This window comes from Hippoglossus hippoglossus, chromosome 22 (genome assembly GCF_009819705.1).
Source record: "Hippoglossus hippoglossus isolate fHipHip1 chromosome 22, fHipHip1.pri, whole genome shotgun sequence".
NCBI lineage: Eukaryota > Metazoa > Chordata > Actinopteri > Pleuronectiformes > Pleuronectidae > Hippoglossus > Hippoglossus hippoglossus.
In genome coordinates, this window is record NC_047172.1 from 14,853,702 (window position 1) to 14,867,505 (window position 13,804).

Consider the following 13,804-nt stretch of genomic DNA (forward strand, 5'->3'; position numbering starts at 1 on the left):
AGTAGTAGGTTTTAGTATTAGGTATTCAGAGTCATGTCAGATGTCAGTCTGACGTATACAAGCTGAATCTGAACATACATCCCTGAATAACTGCAGATGCATTAAGGATTTTCTTCAGTTTTCTTTCATTGCATAGCAACAGTGTTTACTCAGGCCTCTCCACAAAGATCCCTAAAGGCCACTCTGCACTGCAACAAGGAATCTGTATGACTCTTTTTGGTTGTGTACTTATAAGGCAAACTTGTTGCAGATGTGTGATAAGACGAGATGCAGTTTGGGGGAAACAACGCAACATTTCTTCACACATTCTTCTCTCTGGTAATATACAATAAAACCTACAATAAACTAACAAATACTCTGTGCCGTCACCTCTTATTTTTGGAACCAACTTTAATGTTGTTTTCATGTGATTTGTCGTAAAATGACACATCACTAGATCAGTCTAGACATGTCGTTCCAAGTGGTGTGTATCGATCAGGTGCAGACTGAAGGGGGAAATAAATCAGACCTAATCCAAACAAGATGTTCAGTTTCGAAGAAATAACAAATAAACTCTGAGTCATAGATTTCGGTAAAAGAATCTAAAGGGGTCTCATCAGACATTATAGGCAGAGTGGAAAAGCCGGAATTGATTCATTTCGAGAAGTCAACCTCCCCCCGATTCTCGAATGCAGACGTCATGTCTTGAGAGAACAATCATTGGTATTACTGTCACAGTTTGGGATCTTCATACACTGTATGTTTCCCTTTTTGTTTGCTTTGGTTACACAACCTAAACATTTCACTTCGGACAACAATTAAAGGCCTGATTGTTCTTTGCAGGATTAACAAACAGCAGATTGTTCTGGTTTGTGCCCTGGTGGTACCACGGGCCATACCAGACATTCCAGCAACCTCCATTGACAAATCCTGCATGGCTCAAGATTTTAAGCCTTTAGCATACACACTGAGTCACTGCCAAGTCTCTTATGTAATTGGAGTCAGCTGCTCCTGAGACTTGTACAGTGGCTGTCGCTCTCGGCAGGACACAATACGAGGACAGCGGCTTTCCAAATAAGGGCAAGGCTACTGTGTCATCGCGAAACTTCCCCAAATCTCCCAGACAGAAATGGTATGTACACTAAAGAAAAGGATCATTTCCACCCTACAGCTTTTCGCTTTGATTTGTGCTGAGGGTTCCTTTCTGCGTTTATTCTTTCACATGAGTATTTAGGCGTCATCTGTGTTATCAGTAGTTTGTATACAAGTCTGCGAGCTGGTGACTGTTCTTAAGAGATTCTTTCAGTTGGAGTCACGGCTGATGTGATGGGATTTTTACTCTCTGAATGCACTGAATGATTGTTGCTCACGCAGAGTCATATTCAAGCAGAGTCATATTCACTGTTATAGCTGGGGATGTGCTACTGGGCCACACGGACTCTGCAGTGTTTTGTCTAATGATGATTAGGACATTGTTTCAGAATGAACTACTCCCAGTTGTGGGAAGAGTTTAATCAAAAGCAGTGTGTCTGCAATCACCAAATCTCTATTATTTATGGTTGCCAAATGGGCTGAAAGGACTTTTATAATTTGGCTGCGTCTTCAAAGGTACCAACGCACACACTCGCATGCCTCCCAGACTCACTGTGGTGAGGATTGGCCACTTTAGGGGTGTGAAATAAAACATCTGGGACATCTGAGAGCAACACTTGATCAGATCTGAAAGAAATTTGATGCTTCAATTATCTAATAGCTTACAGGGGAAGACGCTCTATTCCCAGATACAAAAGGGAGACTGAATCATATTTGATACATTTTATGACTTTTTTGTGTGCGTGTGTGCGTGTGGGCTCAATTAGGTGTACTAGAGTTCATGCATTTGATTGGGTTCAGATGTGGTGAGTAGTGCTTATACACCAGTGGTTGTCATTTGCATTCTCCAAATACAATTACCTCTGGGAGGCCATGGTAAAGTACAGTATTAGTACATTAACAGCTAATTAGAATGATTTGTTTGTACATCTAATTATGTAATAGTTGCTCTAAGTGATGTATTTCATGAGGTTTTGTACCCATACTTTTGAAAATGGATTATGTTTTTATTAGGTTGGGAGGATAGAGGCCGTTGACATGTCATAGCAGGAAAAGCCTAGTGTAATTAATAACACTGACAGTGGCTGCATTCCATTTAGGTGAGCCAGTTCCAAGCATTGTACATGCTGCATCACCACTGGGACACTGTGCAAGAAAACCGTTTTTTAATTTCGTCAAGTTACAACTTTTCCATTATCAACTCTGCCTTGTGTCAGAAATTGACAGCATCACTTAGAGGAGTTGGTACATTTCTGGAACTAAGGCACAACCTTGTTGAACCTGCAGTGGTACATTTTTTGCCACAAGCTATATGAACACAACACTGACATATCCTCTGTAAATTTGATGAAGCTAAAAAGTTAGCAGACATTAGCAGCATTCCTTTGCATTCGTGTTTTGGCCCTTCTATGAATTTAAATCTGATACGATTGCCACTCTTATCTGTTTTGGTTTCCACCAACTCATGTCAAAAATGTGTGGCTCTTCACATCCTATAAGCAAACTTCGTCTATCTGCCATTTAATGTTGACACAAGTTTCTCCCTGAACCTCCCTGTTGCTCCTGGAAGTGGGTGATGAGAACCAGGAGAATGAACCAAAACAGCAAAGGTTCCCCCCACAGACTGTTTATAAAAATGGACGGCATGACGGCTACCCAAAAGTGAAGGCAAAGCGTCATTCGCCGCCTGGTGGCTGGCTGCAGTATAGGTCATAAATCCTGCCTCCTCCATATAAGTGAATGGGACATGGGTCAAAATAAAAAGTCAAAGAACACATCAGATACATTTTTCTAAAAGATGCTTTCTGTCATTTTATGTTATCATACTGAGGTTTGTTCAAGTGATAATTCTTCCATCAAGTTTTATTTGATGCTATAAAATGGGGTGAAACATTCTGATTGACAGCTGAGACTGACTTGCGATTACTCGAGCGCATGATTGGCAGGACCTCAATACCGTGACTGCATCCCCGATCGCTACTGCGCAAACTATGGCAGCCCTCATGAGGGAACCATTTTACATTACAATTTTGTACATTGTTAATATAACGAAATATTATTATATATGGTTAAATCCTTATGATAGTGGGATTAAAAAGAGCTTTTGAATGATACTTTTGCTTGAGTATTGTAATGAATATAAACTATTTTTGTCTGTACTCCAATCTAAGTAATTTCATCTCTCCATGAGTAGCCTGTATCAGTTATTGTTCCAGCCCTTTCCATCTGCCAGGACTGTGTGAACCACGGATCCATTTTCATCTGTCAGACCATAAAACTCAATACCCAGACACAATTAACCCACGTGATTCGTAGAACAAAATTGGGAGATAGAAAGTTACACACACAAACTCTTTCTCCAGAGTTTCACCTTACACTTAGCCCACACCAATCACTGAGGAAAAACAAAAGACCAATACTTTTATGACGACTTTCCATCAAATCTTGTTTATAAACCAAATGATTGCATTCCAGCATGATCCGAGTGCGATGCCAGAGGCAAAGGACGGTACAAACTGAAATAGCAGATTTTAAATTGTTCAGTGAAGTGTTATGTTGACCACTCTCTCTGCTGGAGCTGGCTGAGTCTGTTTTTTGTCTGGGCGAGAGTTGCTGCTCTGCCGTTTCCCTCGCTCCTTCCCTCCTTCTCCCTGCTGAGGTAAAAGTGAGTCACTGATTTAGCAGCGGCAGCTGGTCTCCGTCATCCCCGGTATCGCCCAGGATTCCACAGGAGACCAGCTGCCGAATCCCTACTCTCTGACAACATCACTTCCCCTTTACCCTTTTATAGACATATTCAGTGGCGGCATAAAGTCCTGTAATGATAACATCTATGATGATTAGATTTTTGTAATTTATGTGTTTTTTCCAATGGCTTTTTGTTTTTAAACAACTTTATTAGACTTTGGAAAGTATACTACGGCAAATTTTACTGCTTCATCTCAAGACTTTGTTTTCCCAATAGAAGCTATAGAGATGAGTGCTATTTTTCTCTCAGAGGCCACCTACAGCAGCAGGAAACAGGCCTCGACAGCTGAGCAGGGGTTTACAATAACACTCCCTCTTATTAGGGACTTGACTCTTTGACGACCTCTATACATAATCTTTACAGTGGCTTGGCTGCTCCCTATGTGTTATATAAGCATCTCCTTTATATTTCTTATGTGACATGCGATTAAAAGCCAATGTAAACATGGGAAATATAGTGTTTCCCCATCTACAAGAATGAAATAACCTTGTTATTATACAAATTAAAGACACTCAATCCGATGTTTGTTTAGATGAGACTAAAACTGAAGATGTCGGCCTGCCAGTAGTGCTAGAGGAAAGTGTGTAGGCAGACGGTGAATGTCTGTACAAAATTTCATGCTCATCCATCCAAAAGTCACTGAAGTATTTCAGTATGGGCCAAAGCGGTGGACCGATTTCTGAGGGATTCCCTATGATGATGCTAGCATGGCTAAAAAAAGCAGCTGTACTGTGTAGTGTAAGGGAGGATGTGGACGATCTGCGATTGGTCAACTTCTTTTCGCCGTTTGATCCTGAGCGTTGGAACTCTCGTCGGAACAAATTCTTTCAGGTTGTTTTTTGTTTTACTTCGGAGAATCAAAATGAGCCGTAAAAAATGGGAGGCATCTATTTTTGTCGGAGCTGTTGATTACAAACGAGTGGATTCCATGAGTGAATGTTGAAACCACGGTGTTTAGTTTTCCCATTCCGCTGGCTGAAAGGACAGGCAGGTCTCTGTCTCGCTCCAACTCATCTTCCTTCCCCGTTTTCCTGTAAAGGAGGCGTCACAGCGTGTGCTGCTTATTTGAGGAGTCGCTATGGAATCTGATGTCCCTTCTGTTTGGACCATGCAGGCCCTGCGGTGGAGTTGAGAGCTGGATCTGTCACTGCCCACCGACAGCTCATTCTCAGACGGCCCATTCTGCTTGATGTTTATCCACGGGGCTTTGTGGAAAATACTGCCTGAATTCTTGGGAGACACGCACATTTCTTGCCAACCTTTCACCTGTTTTGTTTTCCAGGTGGCGTTCTGCTGGACCTACCCGAAACCCCTTTCTCCACTTCTTCATGTGTAGTTTATCGCTTCACCTCATCAGTCCTCAGTTTCCTAAGAAAGGCAGTGGAAAGAACCAAATGTGTTTTGCCTTGTAGATAGAGCAAGATAAAATCTTGAGCTCACTTTTACCTAATAATTGTTCCTTGGAACCTTTTGTTTAGCATTCAAAATTTAGCTTTACTGACTTTGGCAAGCAAAATTCGTATTAAAGCACAAGGCACTGTTGTTTTTCAGTCAATGATGTCTGGAGCAAATCCATTCATTGATCCAAAACATTATCTCTGAGGATGATTGGGCACAGTTTGTTGTCCTTGGGGATGTAGTCTATAATGACTAAAAGCTTTGCAGAATTAAATCATAGAAAGTAAATAAAACCATGAATTCCAGTAGAAGCACATACTTCCTCTCCATTCTCTTTTTCCACAATAGCCATTCAGTGTATTGTGTAACTCTATATCGTAGTACTTTTAAAGGGGACATAGCATGCAAATTCCACTTTGTTAGTGCTTCTACAGGTTAATGTGGGTATCTGGCATGTCTTTGGCAGTTGATCAGTATTAAAAGCTGCAGGGAGGAGTCTAACGGAGTGAAGTACCAGCCACAGTGAGGTGTTAGCATGGATATAGAGAGAACACAACAATGCCTTCTTTGTAAGTTTGGTTGGATGCAATAAAAACTGGGTGAAATGTCATGATTGACAGCTGAGACTGACTCACGATTGCTCAAACGCTTGTACCGGTGGCAACTCGCTGCAGTGGCTCTATCCCGTAATTGCTACTGGGCTGTAAATGTGCAAGATGGCAATGTTCATGTCCAGGATATTTTGGCTTCATTTCTGGATAGTGCGAGGACCCGTTGTCCATCTTTATGTAAAGACTATGGTTCACACCTTATGTCTATACAATTGGTATATGTACTTTAGCAGATTGTGCAGCACGAAGCATATTACATTACATTTCATTTAGCTGACGCTTTTATCCAAAGCGACTTACAATAAGTGCATTCAACCATGAGGGTACAAACCCAGAACAACAAGAATAGAGAAAGTACAATTTCTTCAAAAAAACAAAACTACAAAGTGCTATAAGTAAGTGCCATTTAAGTGCTACTAAATTGTTAGTTTTGAAAATGTTATTCAAGGTATAGTCGGAAGAGGTGTGTTTTTAGTTTGCGGCGTAAGATGTGTAAACTTTCTGATGTCCGGATGTCAATGGGGAGCTCATTCCACCATTTAGGAGCCAGGACAGCAAACAGTCGTGATTTTGTTGAGTGTTTAGTTCGCAGTGAGGGAGCAACAAGCCCATTGGCAGATGCAGAGCAGAGTGAACGGGCTGGGGTGTAACGTTTGACCATGTCCTGGATGTAGACTGGACCCGATCCGTTCGCAGCACGGTACGCAAGTACTAATGTTTTGAAACGGATGTGGGCAGCCACCGGTAACCAGTGAAGGGAGCGGAGGAGCGGAGTAGTGTGAGTGAATTTAGGTTAAAAACCAGTCGAGCTGCTGCATTCTGAATGCGCTGCAGAGGTCGGATGGCACTAGCAGGTAGACCTGCCAGGAGGGAGTTACAATAGTCTAGGTGTGAGATGACCAGGGCCTGGACCAGAACCTGTACCGCCTTCTGAGTGAGAAGGTGGCGTATTCTCCTGATGTTGTACAGCATGAATCGACAGGAACGTGTTGTTACAGTAATGTTGGCAGTAAGGGAGAGTTGGCTGTCGAGTGTCACACCCAGGTTCCTTGCAGTCTGATCCTCCGAGACTCCAACGAAAGACTCCTTTGTCTTTATCCTCCGAGTCTTCATACGATGAGTCTTCACAGACGCTGAAGCTGACGCTTCAAACAATTCATGCTTTTTAAACCAGAGGTGATGATGGTTGGCTACAGCTGTGCTGACCACACCCCCTGCTCATGAGTCAATCAGGCACCAGGTGGTAATGGCCCACTAATAGCTACTCAGCAGATTTCAACACAAGAGAAACTTGTCACTTTAATCAGTGATCAGGTGAGTTTCACAAAATCTCCTAATTTGCCAAAAACTGATTATGGACAAAGACTATTTACCTCAAAAGGTAGAAAGTAAGATAGAACTTAGTCCTTAACAGAATTGGAATAAAAATCAAGCACTTTAACCTTAGCTGGTTCCCTTTTAACTCTCACTCACTTGAGTGAAACTAGAAACAAAATCACTAAACAAAATCCTAGCTCATACAATTCAAGGTAAGACCAAACAGTACAAACTATCAATCTAGTTAACCTAATACAGCAGATACAATAGTAATCTAGCAGAGAAGCTTATTAAAGAATATACTTTGCCTTAATCCAAGTAGTCCAGTAGTATGAAACCCCAGAAATCAAAACATTGTGCGACTCTGTGTTGATCATTGCAGTAATACCACTGCAGATCTGTACAGAATTGCACGGCCTTAGCTACAATTCTAATGTTGCTAGCTCGCCGATTGCTCTGACAGGGACTCAAACTGTGTTTTTGTAACATGATAAATGTAGCAGCATCTGCTCGTTGATATTTTGCTTGGTGAAAATCCTTTTGGTCTTGTCCACATATGAGGCCAGTTTGTTACTGTACAGTTGTTAACAAACATTTGGTCAACAGTGGTGGGCTGCAACAACAAAAGTCAACACAGCTTGGGTAAAGAGCGAACTACATGCACAACAAAGGCAAAGCATGTGCATGGGAAAGCTGTTTTTCCACAATAATGTAAAATTTGGTGTAAATTTTCAAAAACTCAAACAACAGGGAGCAAATGAAGCATATTTCCAAAATGTCTGACTGTTAAATCAAAGGCATGCAGAGGATGTTGTTGAAGAATATTCAGTACACATCACAGGAAGAAAGCACATCATTTTTTGATTATAAAGTTTACAGAGTCGTGCCAACTCTTTTACAGCTACAAACAGATCCTTTTTGTGTTGCATTGGACACCAACCAAGCCCAGGAGAAACGTGCTGAGGGGAATTATCACCAGGAACAACAACGCTCTCGACTTCAGCAAGGATTTAATAAAGATGTCTGGACTGATTTCAGATGGAACAGCTCTGCCATGCTCTGAGTGAATGCTGATTGTCCTCAACTGTAATTGCTCTTCATTGGGACAAAGGATCACTTAAGTGTAATACGTGACTAAATGGTTAATTGTGTAGATCTACATTAAGACAACAGTTACTGATAATGATCAAGATATTATTGTTGGACATTGACAAGCGTTACACAGATTAGCCTGTTGTGGGCTATTAAACAAATTCCGTGGCTCTTGTGGGATGTACAGAGACTGGACATTCCTCCCTGTGTGTGAGCTGCTGTGTGGTGTTTGGCTCCCAGGCCTCCATGACACCATGCCTCTAAACGCCAGCCAGATGAACTTTCCCTCTCATTTAACTCCAGTGACTGCTTCTATCATATTCTCACATTCTGCACAGCTCTGATGAGAAACTGAATAAATTACTTCAAAGCTCACACGAGCGGGAAAGGAACTTTTTTTCATTTTTTTTACAGCATACTCGGGAAATAAAAAAGGGGCCTCACTGGAAACTTTCAGTCTCTACACTCTGAGGTCATTTTATTTCAGCCTTGTCTCGCCCTGGGTATGTTCTGTCCGAGGTGCCGCTTCACACCCCATTTTAAATACTTGTGCTGTGCCTGTTGAATCGTGGCTGTTTGGAATGGGCCATTTGCTCCGCAGCCTTTCAGAATTATCCTTGTCATTAGTGAGTCCTCCTCATACAGTTTTACAATATACTGTAACTTTTTATTGTTTGTGTGCTGGACATTGTGTTCAGAGCGTCTATTGTGCAGAGAGAAGTTAGAAAACTTTGTGTTCATCCTTCCTGGTTTATCTGCATTGAAGATTTTACAGTCAATGTTTTCATAAAAGGAAACTGAATTTTCTTTAATACTGTTCTCGTGTGGCTAATGATTTTGAATGATTTACTTAACTGCTGTTATTATTTCATAGATTGTATGATGACTATTAAGGTCTTTGTAAGCAACACAATCTTCAGACTCAAGTTCACAACCTTTCAAAATAAAAGCTCTGTAGTTCGACTCGATGGAAAGCATTACCGACATTGTGCTTTTACTGCTTTAACTACAAAAACTTGCTAAAGAGGAAGTAATTCTATGAATGTGGTTGCCGTGACAGGGATCACCCATGAATGTCTGTGTCAGTCCATAAAAATAGTCAAATCATCAAAATGAAGTATTGGCCGCAGGCTGCCAGTAGTCGAATGCAGCTGTAGAAGACACGTTCAACCCGGTCCTCAGACTGATGGAACACTGCCCTACCCCCACTGACTTCTACTGGTCGCCTGTTTATTAATTCTTTTTAAACATTTAACATATCACATGTTCAAATCGCATCAAATTATGCACTGTACTTTCTCGGACAATTTGCAATACACACGCCAAGTGTGAAGCCAATAAGTTGAATGGTTCACAAGACATAGGTTCCACATACAGACAGACATTTGTGGAATTAGTAGGTAGATGCTGCAGTGGCAAGTCCAAAGAGATCAGCAAATGAAGAAACTGACAAAGGCAGAGCTGTGGAGCAGATCTTGCATAATCGCTGTCAGTTTGTGCTCAATCTGAATTTAGATGAGCACAAAGAAAAGGCGGCAGAAACAAGCCTCAACATCTGCAGCTCTCCTTCTTCTCAGAAAGTATAGTCATCAGACACCCCATTGCTGAAAACATCATCATCTGGTCCTCTTTAACACCCGTCACATGACCCGGCCGCATGGGCTCAGTCTTTGCGTGATACTTCAGCTGGACCTGGCAAATACTGTTTTTTTTCTTCATAGCTGTTGGACCAGTTTAAAGGAAGAAGTCATTTTTTTACTGCCACCTCATGAAGCAGTAATTTCTCCACTTTCCAAAGACAACAATCGACACATGTTGTTTCCCGCTAGAGCTGAATGTGTTTCATTGTGTATAAAAAGGCCAGCAATCATTTTATTAGAAAAAAAATGAATGCTAAATTTATGCAAATAAATGCCATTCCACGGCCATCTGTTGTCATTGTTGCGTGTGTGTGCCTCGGAAACTGTTGCTATGTAGAGAGGCTGTATATGATCCCACAGCTGACCATAGGCGGAACGGATCCAAGCTGACAGCAGGTCAAATGGCAAACACAGAGGATGTTGGGGGTGAGAAGAGGACATGTGGAGGCAGGGAAGACGGTTTTGAGTCATGCAACACAAAAGAGTGAATCATGCTGCTCGGCAGGGTCGTGGGACTGGTGCCTCGAGCCGTCACAGTTGTGGGAATGACGGAGTCTATGTCACAACTGGAAAGACACTCCACATGTGTATGTCTGACAGAAGCTAGTGCTGACGAGCCCACTCACTTGTTGAGTAAGTCAAAAGTCAAATATGCAAATTTACATGCAGACACGCTTCAAAAAGGTCATTTTCTGATTGATGATCTTTTTGAAATGTAAAAATCTTGCTCCAACAGCCAGTAATTTTAGGTATTTAATTTGTCATGAAGTTATATCAAATTTCTTTCAGTAACCAGTTCACGGGGTTACAGCTGGAGTTCCCCCGCAGGTCAGTTAGAGAAGTCCCTGCTGTATCAGACCAGCATTGGTATGAATGTTTGCTAATTGGACTGTACCATATTCCTCCTGCATCACGGGGAGGGGAGATGTGGTTAAATGTGTACAATCTGGTGCAGATCCATATAAAAATCCAGATCCAGTGAATTTAAATGTGGTTAAATAAGCTGGATGTTAATGTCATAATAATTGAAAGATAAATGTGTGTTGCCTTGGTTTGGTAAGGACTTTTTATAAGTTATACCTTTTCAATATGTGGATATAAAGAAAAGTGTATTCAGGGGAAAAGAGCTAAATCTAGCTCAGTCTGTGACAGTTTACATATAGAGACGGATTATGTGGACACAAAGAGGACAAAAGGAATTACTAAACCAGACACAAGTGGAATATCTCAGCTTAATGCTAAACCCATAGGTAACTTCAGATTGGTTCTAAATCAAATCCTAAAATTAGACCCTGACAGGATGTCAGAAACTGTTTCGATTACAAAGATGAGCTGCTGATACAGTTTAAGTCTTTCATCACTGTCTATGGGCTGGGATAATTCGTTTTATTAGGATATACAGTGTGCTCCAGTGTAGCTGTGGGCTACAATCAAAAAAGGCAACAATCACTGATATTGCTTTATAATAATGAAAATGTTCATTGTAAAACAGTTTGTCGTACAGACTCAGAATTAAAAAATAAAAATAAAAAGACCTTTTCTTTTTTTTTAGAAAGAGCAAGGTCATGTGATCTAACAATAAGAAAGATGGTGCCATATTGCAGTAAAAGTGGTGCTGGTGGAATCTTTAGCCGACACTTTCATTGTTCTTTTAGTGGCAAAATACCTGAAGAGTTAAAAATTCTGGCAGCACCATTCAAGACGATTTGCATAACATAAAAACTGGCTGACACTTTAAATCATTTTTTTTTGTTTCCAACATGTCTTTTGTCTTCCAAATATGACTCCACGTCAGATCCATCATGTGCACCCGACATGATATATCTCTGTTGCTTAAAGAATCGATCCGTTTCTGTCCTCACAATGACCAGATGCCCCAAAGCGAAGACAGGCTTCATATTATAAAACTTTTCATATGAAGACAGTCTCACCAAGGCAGAGATCATACTGGTTCAGACTGGGGGAAAAACACTCTTTGACCTTTTGAGATAAAGTGAAACACATTTCCAAAAGCTCAGGGAAACAGTTTCATCAGAATAACCTTTGTGACTCTCATTTGAAGGCAATTGCACAAACCACAGCAGGAAGAGCAGCCAACGTCCCTCTGTGAAATATTTAATCTTGTTCACTTATGAGCTGGAATGTGGACGATAGCCACAGCTATGCAGACTGGGAAGTCTTAAATCACAAACAGAAACTTCCCTCTATATTCTGCACACTCATGCTTTCCCCTCTCTTATCAATGTTGTCTCCAGAGGCAACGGAAAACGTCAGATAAACACACTGTACATTACCTGCAGAACACAAAATATCTGACAAATGTGGCATGCAATAAGTTAGTTGTGTTTACAATTTACAGGTTTAACTGTTTTATTAAGTCCCTTAATTATGTGTGCAGGAAGATTTAATTAGTGTCTGTTACAAGTGTTTTGGCCACCATTACACAATTATTAGAAATTTTTGTTGTTTCAACATTTTCTGTAGCTATTTATATTTTATGTAACTGTCATATTCAAAAGCAAACTTTTGTTTATCGTGTTCATTTACACACAGAGTTTTCTATTTGTCTCAGGCTACATGTATCCTGAATAGAAACAGAAAAATATATAACGTTTGGTTTTGTAACTTCTCTCAGTGACTCTGTCTGTATGGAGCAGTGCAGATGATGAGTACTGTATCTTCATGCTTTAAAAGTGGATCCTTGTCTTTGCTTCTGCTTGGATGAAGTTACAGATCAGCACATAGCAGCAGACCAAGCCTCTGACTCATCATATAAAGAGGCCCAGTGACCTGAAGAGATTGTGTGTGTGTGTGTGTGTGTGTGTGTGTGTGTGTGTGTGTGTGTGTGTGTGTGTGTGTGTGTGTGTGTGTGTGTGTGTGTGTGTGTGTGTGTGTGTGTGTGTGTGTATGCAGTGTGTGTGGTCTCTTTAGCAGGGTTTCTGAAGAATGAAGGGGCTGCAGATAACAATTACCCTCAAGAGCCCAGGTCATAATTTATGAAGTACAATGTCTATTATTGAGCAAGTCCAAGTCTCGTTTGGAGGCTGTGATTAAGTCCTGAAATATCAACTCAGTTAGAAAAGTGTTGATCTGTAGGTTTATCATAATTGTAACAGTCATTTACTGTACATGCCCAATCATTATTTTGAATATAACAATATTCAGAATTTTAAACCGTCATCTTAACACCATATTCCATTTGTGTATTCCCAATGTGGCATTTATTTTGATATCAGCAGTTTCCAGTTAGGACATTATAGGACTCTGTGTTGTTCAGAATCCAAATAGACAACAGTTTGTAAGACTGAGATAGAGATAGTCCGATTTTAGGTTATTGGTGTCTGCATATCTGCAAGTAAACAGGAATATTCATTTTCAGTCTTTTTCAAATAAGGGCCAAGAACTGAATATTTCGTGCATGTAAACATCATCTATTAAATAAAAAAATAAATAGATAGGTCTATCAGTTCTTGAGAACACTTGAAAAAACATCCATCCATTGCTTCTCTGTAACTGCACCATCTTGTTTTCTCTACATACGCACATTCCCCGCTGGTTAGCATGTGTTCAGCACGTGTAAATAGCTCATGGGTTTTGGGGATTCAATTGAATCAGCAGAATTTTATTCTTTAAATATGTGTGATTATATTAAGGATATGCAACCCAAACTCACCACTATACCTTTCGAAAACACAAACCTACCTTTAAGTCTGAGCTGTTCTTTGTCCGCATGCTAATGTCTAATTGAGATGACATTGGAGCAGACAGCAGAACACGTTTGAGGTGGCAGGAAAAACAAAGCAGTCTGCCACGGGACTGTGTATCCTATATTCATGTTGGTTTAGGTTTGGTGGGAGAACAAATATTGAAGCCTGATTTTAAAAGGACTCCTATGCGCCTCTTTTCTCCGGAGCTTACATAAAGAG

The 13,804-nt window shown here is 40.7% G+C and overlaps 1 protein-coding gene across 1 annotated transcript in view; it reads left to right on the top strand.

Annotated features, from left to right (window-relative positions):
• The first annotated feature begins 909 nt into the window (after positions 1-909).
• The window catches only part of LOC117755509 (KATNB1-like protein 1), a 36,794-nt gene continuing 23,899 nt past the window's right edge, over positions 910-13,804 (top strand). Inside the window, exon 1 of the mRNA XM_034575357.1 lies at positions 910-1,111. The gene's annotated coding sequence lies outside the window, so the exon portion shown is untranslated. The remainder of the gene's footprint in view (positions 1,112-13,804) is intronic.